The sequence below is a fragment of the Magnolia sinica genome, chromosome 5 (genome assembly GCF_029962835.1).
Source record: "Magnolia sinica isolate HGM2019 chromosome 5, MsV1, whole genome shotgun sequence".
Classification (NCBI taxonomy): Eukaryota; Viridiplantae; Streptophyta; class Magnoliopsida; order Magnoliales; family Magnoliaceae; genus Magnolia; species Magnolia sinica.
In genome coordinates this window covers 81,829,930-81,842,481 of record NC_080577.1, presented here as the reverse complement: position 1 = coordinate 81,842,481, position 12,552 = coordinate 81,829,930, and the positions used below count along the sequence as shown (strand labels likewise).

The following is a 12,552-nucleotide window of genomic DNA, read 5'->3' as shown; positions in this document are numbered from 1 at the left end:
TTTTGATTGGATTAACATGGAATTTAGTTGATTAGCTAAGAAAAAGGGAAAGAATCCTAAAATGGGTTTTATGAAAAATTAAAATCAGAGATTCACCAGCTAAAAATAAGTGAAAATAACTGAAAATTTTGTAAGAATCTTTGGTTTTCACTGGAGAAAAAAAGGTTCTTTCAGCAACCATACTTGATATCTTCTCTTCTTCTTCTTCTTTTTTTCGTGCTTGAATGTTCAAGTAGAGGAGTAGACGATTCTGAAGGAAATATATACAATATCAATCTACAGAAAACCGATTGTCATAGGCACAACCAACAGAATATTCAGATCGGATGTAAGACCATGGTGTCCCGTATCGGTATCGGTTGGCGTAACGGTGCCCTCCGAAACTGATACGAATATGGGAGCTTAACGGCAATACAAGGGCGTAACGGCGCAAAAAAAAAAAAATTTGCCAAAAAAATATGAAAAAATATGGATTAAATCTGGAATATTCTAAGCATTCCAAATATGCATTCATTTATAAATTGGAACATGTTTATGGTGGTGTAACGGTCCACTCTTTCGTGAGAAGTTGTATCAGACTGTCTGATGAAAACTTGAATTTGACTACAAAATTTATATATTTAATTTTCTAAATATCTAATTTATATACTTAATAACTTGATATCATTTCTCCCAATAGTTCTTTAAAAAAAATGAAATTAAATTCAGGTAAATGGTGTTGCCAATTTGAGGCTGACTTGGAGGACTAATCTATGCACTAAATCAACCTCAAATTCATGCAATTTATTGTCATTATCCCACTTATGAATTGGTGGACATTTATTGGATAATGAATCATGAAAAAAAATCAAAAGGCCCTATTTTAAAAAATAAAAGTCCACAAATTAACAATTAAAATTATTCAAACAATTTGATTTTGGCATTGTGAGTTAGCAATTGCAGTCCATAATTTAATTGCTAAATTTTTAGTTAATATATGTCTCGTGTACAATTTTTTAAGGGTCAAATTAGGCGGGACTCTAGCACATGTGTTCAAAAATTTTTGGGCCCCACCCGTGATGAATGTGTTATATCCACACCGTCCATTCATTTTGCCAAATAATTTTAGGGCATGAGCCCAAAAATGAGGCACATCTAAAGCTCTGGTGGACAGCACCATAAGAAACAACAATAATTAAATGTTCACCACTAAAAATTTATTGGGGGCTACAAAAGTTTTAGATCAACCTGAAATGTGTGTTTTCTCTTCATCCACGTCAGTGTGACCTAATTAATAGGTTAGATTGAAAATAAACATTACAGTGGACCTTAAGAAATTTTTAATGGTGACCATTTTATAACCACTGTTTCCTATTTCCTATGGTGTGGTCCACCTGAGAATTGGATATTATTAATTTTTTAGATCCTTACTTAAAATGACATGGCAAAATGGATGGACGACATGGATAAAATATATACATCATCGCCCACTCGGGTCTGATCAGATCAGATTGGATGGAAAATAAACGTTACCGTGGGCCCTACGAATTGTTTAACGGTGAAAATATTATCTCCGCTGCTATTTTTGGTGTGGTCCAGATGATCTTGGGATGTAATTCATTTTTTGGATAGTGCTCTAAAATGATCTCTGAAAATAGATGAACGGTGTAGATGTAATAAATACATTACTATGGAGCCCATATAACTTTGATCTCCTTTGAACTGTTCGTACAACTCGGAGCTCGAGGAGTGTCAGCGCTCATCTTAGCGTGACACGTACCTACAGCCAATGGCTAGCTGGTGCGTGGTACGCCTGAAAAAAAAGGGGGGGGGACCGAAAAGAAAAAAGAGGGAAAGAAGAGAAGAAAAAAGAGGGAAAGAGGGAAAGAAGAGAGAGAGAGAGAGAGAGAGAGAGAGAGAGAGAGAGAGAGAGAGAGAAGAAGAAGAAGAAGAAGAAGAAGAAAAGGAGGAAGAACGCAACCACAGTCACAGCTGAGAAGAAGAAGAAGAAGAAGAAAAGAGAGGAAAAGAGGTACTTCTTCTTTTTTCTCTTTTTTTTTTCAAGGCCTGTAACGGGCCTGTATTGGCCGATACGGGTACAAAAACTGGGAACGGCCGATACAGCCCCGTATCGCGTAATGGGTACCACCGTTACCGATACGTATCGGCCGTTACAGCCGATACGTATCCGATTTGGGATACCTTGCTGTAAGACAGATTTTCCCACACAAATTGTATTAAATTTGAGCAGCCAACCAAGCCCATGAAAAGAGTAGAATATGCACTGCCAATTATGCTTTCATGAAAACAGTATCTAATGATTGGCAAGATATTTTATGGCTTAGCAGTGTAAGTTGGGATTTGGCAAAATCCATGTCCTACATGGATTTCAAGAACCTGCTCTTAGGCTTAAAATCTGAATTTTGAAATTTAGATTTGGGTAATCTGAATAGGATTACATTGAAATCAGGTCCAATAAAATTTGAATTCTTCAAGATCCTACAGAAAATAGATTGGCAGAGACAGCCAACAGAATATTCAGATCGGGTGTAAGACAGATTTTTCCACACAAATTGTACTAAATTTGAGTAGCCAACCTATCCTGCGGAAAGAGTAGAACTTGCACTACCATTTATGCTTTTCATGAAACAGAGTCTATAAATGATTAACAAGATAATTTGTCATGAAAATGGAGTCTTTACTTCTAGTTTTGTCAAGTCACTTCTAATTTAAAACCTCCAGCATCAGAAAGAAGAGAAGCCATTGATAAAAGACGCGTGCCCTTTTTTTGAACAATGCCAGATGTCTTTGCGCCAAAGGAGATGGCCCACTTGTTTTCATAGGTTTACCATTCCAACTTTCTCTAGTGTTCGGTAGCATCCTCCGAAGACCCCGATGAATTCAGCCTACTGGGCTTCAACATAACATGTAATGATTTGAAAGAATAATCCTTCTAGGAGGTACATTGCATTCGCGAAGTCTAATTTGCCATAATGTGTGTGGTATCACTTAATGCACCCAGCCCAAGAACCAAGGCCATACACTCAATGACCCTAGATTGGAGGATTTCCAAAAACTCTACCAATTTTGTACCCACCATACATCAATTCAAAAGTCCCAAGTCATGGACCTCAATTTAAATGGAACATACCCCAAAATCAGATTGACTGGGGACATGTAAAACCTCATAGAACTGTTTGTTAAACTTGGACCGTGTTCAAACTCACTTTTGGATGAATAAGGCACACGTTTTGAATGGTCTAGATTGTGGTGGTTGTGCACATTATCATGGATCATCACACTCTGCCTTCATAAAAAATAGCTTCTCCTATACACAAAAGTTCCACCAATACAACCACTTACAAGTTGGAACTAGTTGATACCCATGAGAGAGATTGAGAATAGGTTATGTTATTGAAGCAGCTCGACATTTTTTTATTCTCAGGCCCTGGAATAGTTGTGGCATAGTGTGATAACCAGGCGCACATTAACTACTCGATTAATGGATATGCAGCGTATCGAATCACTCAAGTTTGTCCTTATAGAGAAGCATTTTCGTCATTTACCATTTAAAAAAAAAAGAAGCCATTTCAACTAGTATTCATTACAGAAACTTTTCATCAGAATTTTGAAAAACTGAAACGGTTATCCCATATTCTAATAATGAATTCATGACACTAAACTTAAAAAGATGCTACCAAAAAATGTATAAAGTAACTCGCAGCCAAAAAGTAAGCTGAATAGTTCCTCAAGAAAATGCATTTCTGACTTAGATAAGCCTCTCCTGTAAAAGAAGAGGTTCAACAAATGAAACTAAGGAAATACTGTCAAATACAAAGATGATAGGGGAATACAGCCAAACTGCATTGGATCTGCAGAATATTACCAAATGGCCATTTTCATTGTGTTAGAAACATCCACATTGGTTGTAAATATCAAAACAACTTATTAGATAAGATCTGAAAACATAATCCTCCACTAGTATTTGCTAGTTCAAGGTAGTCAACAAGACTTGTGGAAAAAAAAAAATCTATCCATGTCTACTTGACAAAGAACATCTTCACTGTCCTTGTGCATTTTGGACAAAAAAACTACTCAATGGGGCAGGATCATAAAAGTTGCATAAAATTCAACTACTTGGGTTAATCTTAAAAGTTTCAATTCGAGCAGACCGACCATAAACTGAAAATAAAATCAGTTTACCTAGAACAGAATATACATTAGTTACCATCATTGTGTGAGAACAGAATCAGCATATTAGATCACCACAATTCATACAGCTAAGAGCTTAAACAATTCATACTTCTATAATAAATTTCATTATGCAATTCCAATTGAGGCAAAACAAATTCCTAGTATCAGATACATCATCCTTATGAGATAAAACCTTTATGGCAATACAAAATGCCCCATATCGTATGAGCACCATATTTTTATGCACAGAGAAATAGAAGATTTATGGCAAGACTTGGAAGCATTTGGATTCAGGGATACAAACAAGCATAGTTTAAAAGCAGCACCCACACCAATTTCACCTTTTCCTCGAGAATCCCACCAACCGCCTTATTTTCCCACACCACCTCATCCTGAAAACCTTACAAAAAACTGTTAGAAAACCTCTCATGTTGCAGCATAGTTCAGAAATCTGAAAACTCAAATAACTCATTGTTCAGCCATTGTCCAATCCTGTACCCAACTCAATAACTAGATCCAAAGACCTAATGGGCACCAAAACTCGAATGGATCCAAGTCTTCAATGCTATAGCAGCTCCGGGAGAACCAAACCCGGTTAGCTAAGCCCAGGTATGGGCACTAGGAACCGACCCAAACCCAACCCATCTGCAGCTATATCAACAAACTTTTCCAAGAGGTTTGCTAAGGTCGAGCACGTGTAAGGCAATGTTGTCTACTAGGCATCGCATGTGTAGACCAATGGGATATAAAAGTTGTCCATCATTTATGTCCGATTGTCAAGATACTCTCACTAAAATTTAAATAGTATGTTCCCCCAGGGTATTTGGGTTTACCTAGTAAATCTGACCCGATTTTAATGGGTATAGGTCCCGTTTATTGTGCAGATTACTAAATCAGGTCAAGTTCACGTCTCACATTTTCGGAACATGGGATTCCTTTCAAATCCATTTAGGAATTGAAACATTACCAAAATGTGCTATTTTGAAAAAGGTTTAAACATTCCTGAGCCCTCCAGATCAGTACAGTGAGACAATCGCCTGTTAGTGAAATAAGGAGTGCATATGGTTAGGTTGGGTCAGGTTTAGGGGCGCCCATACCCGACCCATTTAAGAATCCAGTTGTGTGTGTGTGTGTGTGTGTGTGTGTGTGTGTGTGTGTGTATAATCATGTTTATCTTTATTCATTGTCAGCCAGTCACTTTGAGAATACAAGTTTAGATTGGAATTTAAGGAGCAAAGACTTTGATGTATTGATTTTATTTCAGAGTATATAGTCTTATGGTATTCTTCTTATCAATTTATTTCTTAGTTGTTCAAAATTTTCTAGTGTTTGATTCTAGCGCAGAATCCTTTTGTCGATGATGCATAAAATTTGTCTATTTTAAATGATGCCTCAATATTTTCAGCTAGAGAAACATTTTGTTATGAGTAACTTCCTAATCCAAGTACTATCCTTATCTAAGCCTAACTTCATCTTCGGATAAGAGTCTGACCGTTCTTATTTGTCTTAATCCTAATTAAGGATCAACCATTATTACTTTAATTCTATGGCTAATCAACCCTTGTGCAAAGTGGTTTGTGATTTTGCTTATTGAAGATAGTCCAATAAAAGGGAAGCCATGTGCACACTCATGGGAACTTACCCTAATCCTTTCGTCAATAAGGATAGATAATGAAATTGAGGGTTAAGATTTCAGGAGTCTCTAGATGTGAGGATACATATATATATATATATATATATATATATATATATATATATATATATATATATATATATATATATAAGAATAAAACTTTCTTTAAGGCAAGATTATTCCCTGCAGATGCACGCAATCACCCGCCAACTACGTGCATTGGGTAATCCACGGGGAGGGGAATCAAACTCGTGTCTGTGGGGAGCAAACCCATAACCAAAGTCGTTCACCCTGACAAGTAATCCACAAGGAGGGGAATCGAACTCGTATCTATGGAGAGCAAACCGATGATAGTTCGTCAAAACTCGTGACAGATAATCCACATGGAGGGGAATCAAACTCGTGTCTATGGAAAGAAAACCCACGACCAAAGTCATTCGCAAAAACTCATGATGGGTAATCCACGAGGAGGGGAATCAAACTTGTGTCTGTGGGGAGCAAACCCACGACCAAAGTTGTTCGCCCAAACTTGTGACAAGTAATCCATGGGAGGGGAATCAAATTCAAGTTTGTGGGGAGCAAACCCATAACCAAAGTCGTTTGCCCAAACTTGTGACAGGTAATCCACACAGGGAGGGGAATCGAACTAGTGTTTGTGGGGAGCAAACCCATGACCAAAGCCGTTTGCCCAAACTCATGATAGGTGATCCCCACAGGGAGGGAATCGAACTGGTGTATGTGGGGAGCAAACTTATGACCAAAGTCTTTTGCCCAAACTCGTGACAGGTAATCCACCGGGGGAGGAGAAATCGAACTCGTGTTTATGGGGAGCAAACCCACGACCAAAGTCATTCGTCCAAACTCATGACGGGTTTTGGGAAGTAAAACCTCACATCTTTTGTATCATTAGATCTAAGTAAAAGGTGAAAAAAAAAAAGGATTAGGATATGCTCATCCTCGAGTATGGATTTGACTATCCTTCTATTGGAGGTGAATGATATTGCATTTAGTGAAGTTATGTATTGTGTGTTTAGGGTATAATTAGCTATATGTGTAAACTGTCAAACCTTACTAAGATTAAGTGTCACGCCCCGAACTCGGAAACCGGGCTCACAAAATTCCCGATCGCCGAATCCGGCGCCGACAATCTCCTCCCGGCACCCATTCACCAGGTTCCGATCCCGGGATACTACAAGGAGGATTTCAAATCATCAGTCTGATTCATAATGAGCATAACAAAAGCATAACCCACAACTAATAACCACAAGAACACCACCACAAAATCCACTATGATCAAAAACTTTTTAGTACAATGCGATAGAAAAGGAAAATACAATGTAACAAAAGAAGCAAATGGAAGCCAACACGCTCCAACTACTGAGACTATGGACTCCTGCGTCACCACGCCATCAATCGTGCATGCATGGAAAGCTTAGAGGGTGGTGTAAGTGTGTGCATATAAACGTACTCAAAATGCAAGGTCGAGTGATGTGGAAACATGGTAATGAGCACATGAATGCAATCAGCCGTACCAAGGCTATGCGGTGCAAGATATGAATGCCATCGGCCAAAACACGGCCATGCGATATGAAATGCAATTCAAGCATGCCAATCCTCAACATGTATCAGTACAGTTCTCATTCTGGATAATCACCGGGGTTCAATACACTCCAAATGGCACTGTCGCTCTCCTAGCCGCACAGTCCAAATGAGCGTAAGAAACCTCACTATCCGCCTGACCAATAGTCTGCCAATACCTATCCGGCACGTCGATAGCGGACCCATTCGCGAGCTGGTCAAACTCAGCCTAGTATTGCCCCCTACCCTCGGGCGAGTAAGGCCACACTCCTTTCCAACCGACCACGACACAGTGGGAGACGCGGCCTCCTGGTATTCGGCCTTCGTGCGCTCGTATATCCACTCGGTCTCGACGTTGGAGTCATCCTCTGGTACCATCGGGTTTAGGGACTTTCACCCAGGGACATCTATAGCGCCCGTATGCTAGAACCAAACATTTTCCGGTATCCAACCCAGCCATCCACGATGTGTCTGTGGAGGCTATGGCCCTGATGTCGCTAGGGCATATAATAACTACAATCACACAAATGCAAGTGCATGAGTCACACTATCAGTCATGCAACAGTCCTGTATATACCATGCACTTATATGAGGCAACTCCGCCTATCAGGGAGCCCATAAACAGTCTATCCAAAGGTGTATGCTATGATCAGTCATCCTCACATCAGGCATACATATGATGCGAATGATCATGAATCATGGATCTATACTAAACATGTATAAAGAGATGAGCTCTAGGTATAATGGAGATGGCCCTATACGGCCTACTTACCATAATTATGGACCTATCAGTGGGCCTTAGGGAGAGTTATAATGCGGACATTTAACCAACATTATCGATTCAATGTGGACATCAAACCAACATTGCTCCCAAGGAATGGCCTTCCATAAATCACACATTGTAATGGGCCTTTTATACATCTAATTGGGCTTTGACCCAAGGACCCAAGTACATCAAATGGGCTACTTAACATGAGCCCCATATCTATATCAAGGTGGGCCTTAATGGGCCTCATAATGTGGGCCTAATACAATCAAGGTGGGCCTCGACAAGGACCACTAATGCATGAAAATGGGCCTCCATAATGGGCCTTAAATTAACTTCAAAACAGTTGGACAGTTGGATGGAACACATACATTATGATGGAGCCCACACTAATAGAGGGTGCGGTTTACAATACTTACCTAAGTGGGGCCCACCAAAATGCTCATTTTCTACCCAGCTTAAGGCCCAATATAACGTTTATTTTCCACCCAACTTAAGGTCCAACATAATATTTATTTTTCACCCAAATTAAGGCCCAACATAATGTTTATTTTTCATCCAATCTATTCATAAAGTCACGTGGGCCTGGATAGGGCCCACTGTATTGTTTATTTTCCACACACCCTGTTGATAGGGTGGTGTGGACCAAAGGCCCACCGATGATGTTTATTTCCATCCTAACCCGTGGATGGGTTCACGTAGGCAAGGAGCCCACCGTGGCGATATTTGGCATCCAACCTGTTATAAGGTCATTGGACCTTGGGGCGGATGTGGGGCCCACTGAAATGTGTTTCACAAATCCAGCCCAATCATTGTGTGAGTCCCACCTGACGGACGGTCCATACCAAGTTTCAGTGACATCCAAAACTCAGGTAGGCCCCACCAAGTGATTTCATATGTTTTAGGCATGTCTTCACATGATTTTAAATGATGTGGCCCACCGGAGTTCCATATACAGCTGAATTTTGGCATGGACGGATAAAATGTGGGGACCCATCAAATGTACGGTTAGGATGGAAGATATGCATCAAGGTGGGGCCCACAGCTGGGGCCGTGACCCCCAGCTAAACCGTCCGCTCGTCACTCAGCAGCAGCAGCGCTGCTGCCTTTTAAAAAAAATTTATTATTATATTTTTTTTTTTGTTTTGGGGCCCACCAAGATGTGATTCACAATCTAGCCCATTCATTGCGTGTGTCCCAAAATTTTAATGGTCCAAGTCAAGTTTCATTTGAATCCAAAACTCAGGTAGGCCCCACCAATGATTTTATATGTTTTAAGCATGTCTCCACATGATTTTAAATGGTATGGCCCGACTGAGTTTCGTTTATGGCTGATTTTTGGGGTGAACGGGCGGTACATGGGGACCCTTCAAATGCACGGTGTGGATCAACGAAACACATCAAAGTGGGGCCCACAGCTGGGGCCGTGAGCCCCAGCTCGTCGGTCCGTCAGCAGCCGTACGGCACGGCAGCAGCAGCGTCAGCGCTGCTGCCTCCCTTCTATTCCTTTTTTTTTTTTGTTGAAATGCGGGGTTTTTTGCAGATTTTCTGTGGTAGGGTCCACTTCAGTCCGATCCGTCCCAGCCACCGGATACGAAACGAGACCAATATGCAATGAGTTGTCGGCGGATGGACGGGTCAAAGTGGATTTCAATGGTAATACGTCTGTTTCTTACGGCATGGCCCGCTTGAGAACCGGATTGGTTCCAAAATTTAGCTCAACGTCTAAATTAATCCAAGGAAGAGGATAGATGGATTAGATCAAATACTTGAATCAAGGTGGGGCCTATGTGAATGGTCCACCCCAAAAGGGTACCTTCATCCCCCTTTTTTTTTTTTTTTTTTTTACATACCCATGCCACTTGCCAACGTCCAGCGTCCAGGGACGCTGGACGGCATACATAAGTGTATGATTGGGGTGGGTCCCACGTAGATGTGGCCCACCAACCTATATACATAATATATATATATTATATTATATATATAATACATAATATATTATATAAAATATAACATATATATATTTATATATAAAGCATTTAGCCCACCTAGATAGTGGATGGTGTGGATCATCACCTGTAATAGAGTGGACCACACCGTCTGGTGTAGATGGACGGGGGAGATGTAACACATATTGGTGGGATCCATACCATTACAAAGAAAGAAAGAAGGAGAGATAGAGAGAGAGATAGAGAGAGATACACGGTGAGATAGAGGAACCCCGCCACTATGGGCCCTCTTGATTAAATCACATACATCCAAATGGGTCCCACCAACAAGTGGGCCCTAAAATTTAAATTAATGGAAAAACACCCACCTTATCTTCCTTCTTCTTGGTCTCTTAGACTCCAATGCCCCTCAACTTCAACTTTGATGGAGGATGATGGACTCTTGATGGTGAGGATGAGAGATGGGAGGGTGTAGATGGATGATGGAAGGTGGACCACACTTGAGAGGGAGAGGAGGCTTGGACGTTTGGGGCTTGGGGTTGCTTGGAGAGATATGAGAAAATGAGAGAGAAAATGAGAGGATGGGAGTGATATGAGGTGATGGAGTGATGGGTGTAATTAATGGGGCATGGGTTTGTTTGAAAAGTGAGTAAAGGAGGGATGGGTGTAGAGAGAGAGAGTTGACTTTGTGAAGAAAGGGGTATGGGTTGTTGTACTTGAGATAAGGTTGCAATTAATGATGATTGATGGGACTTATTGTGTAGAGATTCCCTCGAAATCCGCAACGCGCGGTGTTTCTTCGGAATAAACGCTGATCGGCATCTTCTTACCTGAGTATCGGTTCGGTGCGCAAGTCACGGCGTTGGACGCGGTCGCTATGATACAACTTTCGGATCAAGCCGACGTCGGTGCGCGGGACCTGGCCTAGGATCGTGCGCAAACACCGAATACGGTGCGAAGGTTGCCGAAATTTGACCGGAAGGACCGCGGAAGCTAACAGAATGGTACGGATTAGGACACGGGTCTTACATTAAGAGTTTCCTAAAAGAAGAAAGACCCTTAGCATGAAGATTAGTTTGCCTCGAACAAAAATACCATTCCTAAGTGGTATTTTCAAATAATATATTTTTAAGAGATCATAAGTAAATCTATATATGGACTTTCATTGATTGATAAAAGGTCATTCCAACCAAAAATTTGAGGCATTATTTAGTTTTCACCTACTTGGAAATCTTGCTCGAGAACCATCTTTTGTTTAGATTCTCTTTTCTTTTTTACTTTTCTTCTTCTTCTTCTTCTTCTTCTTCTTCTTCTTCTTTTCTTTTTACTTTTCATCTTCTTCTTCTTCTTCTTCTTCTTCTTCTTCTTTTGTTCTTCTTCACCTAAGCTTGTATGGAGAGCATTAAAGTAGTTCCACACCTTTCAAGCAATCATGCAGTCAATGAAGAGGTGATCAATTGACTTCGCATCTCCCATACACATTATACATATGTTAGGAAGGATAATGGATCATATTTGCAAATTATTGATTGTCACACCCTCTTTCTTCTGAACGCTACCACCCTTTGTGGAGCTCTATATGACCATACGAAGAAGATATGGGTGACCAATGTACTGACCTATGTACTCAACTGTCATCAAGAAAAGCAGCTTCAATCGTATGATGAGTTTGGATCATGAAAAGCAGCTTCAATCAAAGGATAAGTTTGGATCATGAAAAGTAGCTTCAATCGTCTGATGAGTCTTGATCGCCGAATGAGCCAAATCGTATGAACGATTTGGATCCACTGAATGGCTTAAGCATGTGAATGTTTTTTAATCTATCGAAATGGCCCATGAAAAAGATTTGGATCATTAGAAATGGGACAAATCATATGAATTTGGATCATTGTAAAAAGAAACTTGATTGTTTAAATTGCGTATCGAACTCAAGAGGGTCCTACAAAATTAACAATGTGGATCACTAAGAACCAACCTCAAATATTATGACTAGATGGATCTAACTTAACATATCCATTGGGATAGGCCATGGAAAAAGGCTTCAATCATATGATGAGTTTACATCACTAACTGTAGCACGAATCATATAATGCATTTAAATTGTTGAATGGGCCGAATCATATAAGAAGTTCAAATCCGTTGAAATGCCCCAAGCATGTCAAAGGTTTTGATCCATTGAAATGGCCCAAGCATGTCGAAGGTTTCAATCACTAGAAATGGGCCAAATCATATAAACAGTTTGGATCATTTGTAAAGCTGAAGAGGGATCTACAAAATTTAGGGCATCTATCAACTTAGCATATCTATTGCCATGGATCATGAAAAGCGGCTTCAATCATATGGTGAGTTTGGAAAATGAAAAGCAGCTTTAATCATATGATGAGTTTGGATCATGAAAAGCAGCTTTAATCGTATGATGAGTGTCGATCGCTGAATAAGCCGAAACATATGAA

The 12,552-nt window shown here is 40.1% G+C and overlaps 1 long non-coding RNA gene across 1 annotated transcript in view; it reads right to left on the bottom strand.

Annotated features, from left to right (window-relative positions):
* LOC131246200 (uncharacterized) overlaps nucleotides 1–4,602 on the bottom strand; it is a 43,495-nt gene extending 38,893 nt beyond the window's left edge. Inside the window, exon 1 of the long non-coding RNA XR_009171242.1 lies at nucleotides 4,506–4,602. This is a non-coding gene — a long non-coding RNA (uncharacterized LOC131246200). The remainder of the gene's footprint in view (nucleotides 1–4,505) is intronic.
* Between the last annotated feature and the right edge of the window lie 7,950 nt (nucleotides 4,603–12,552).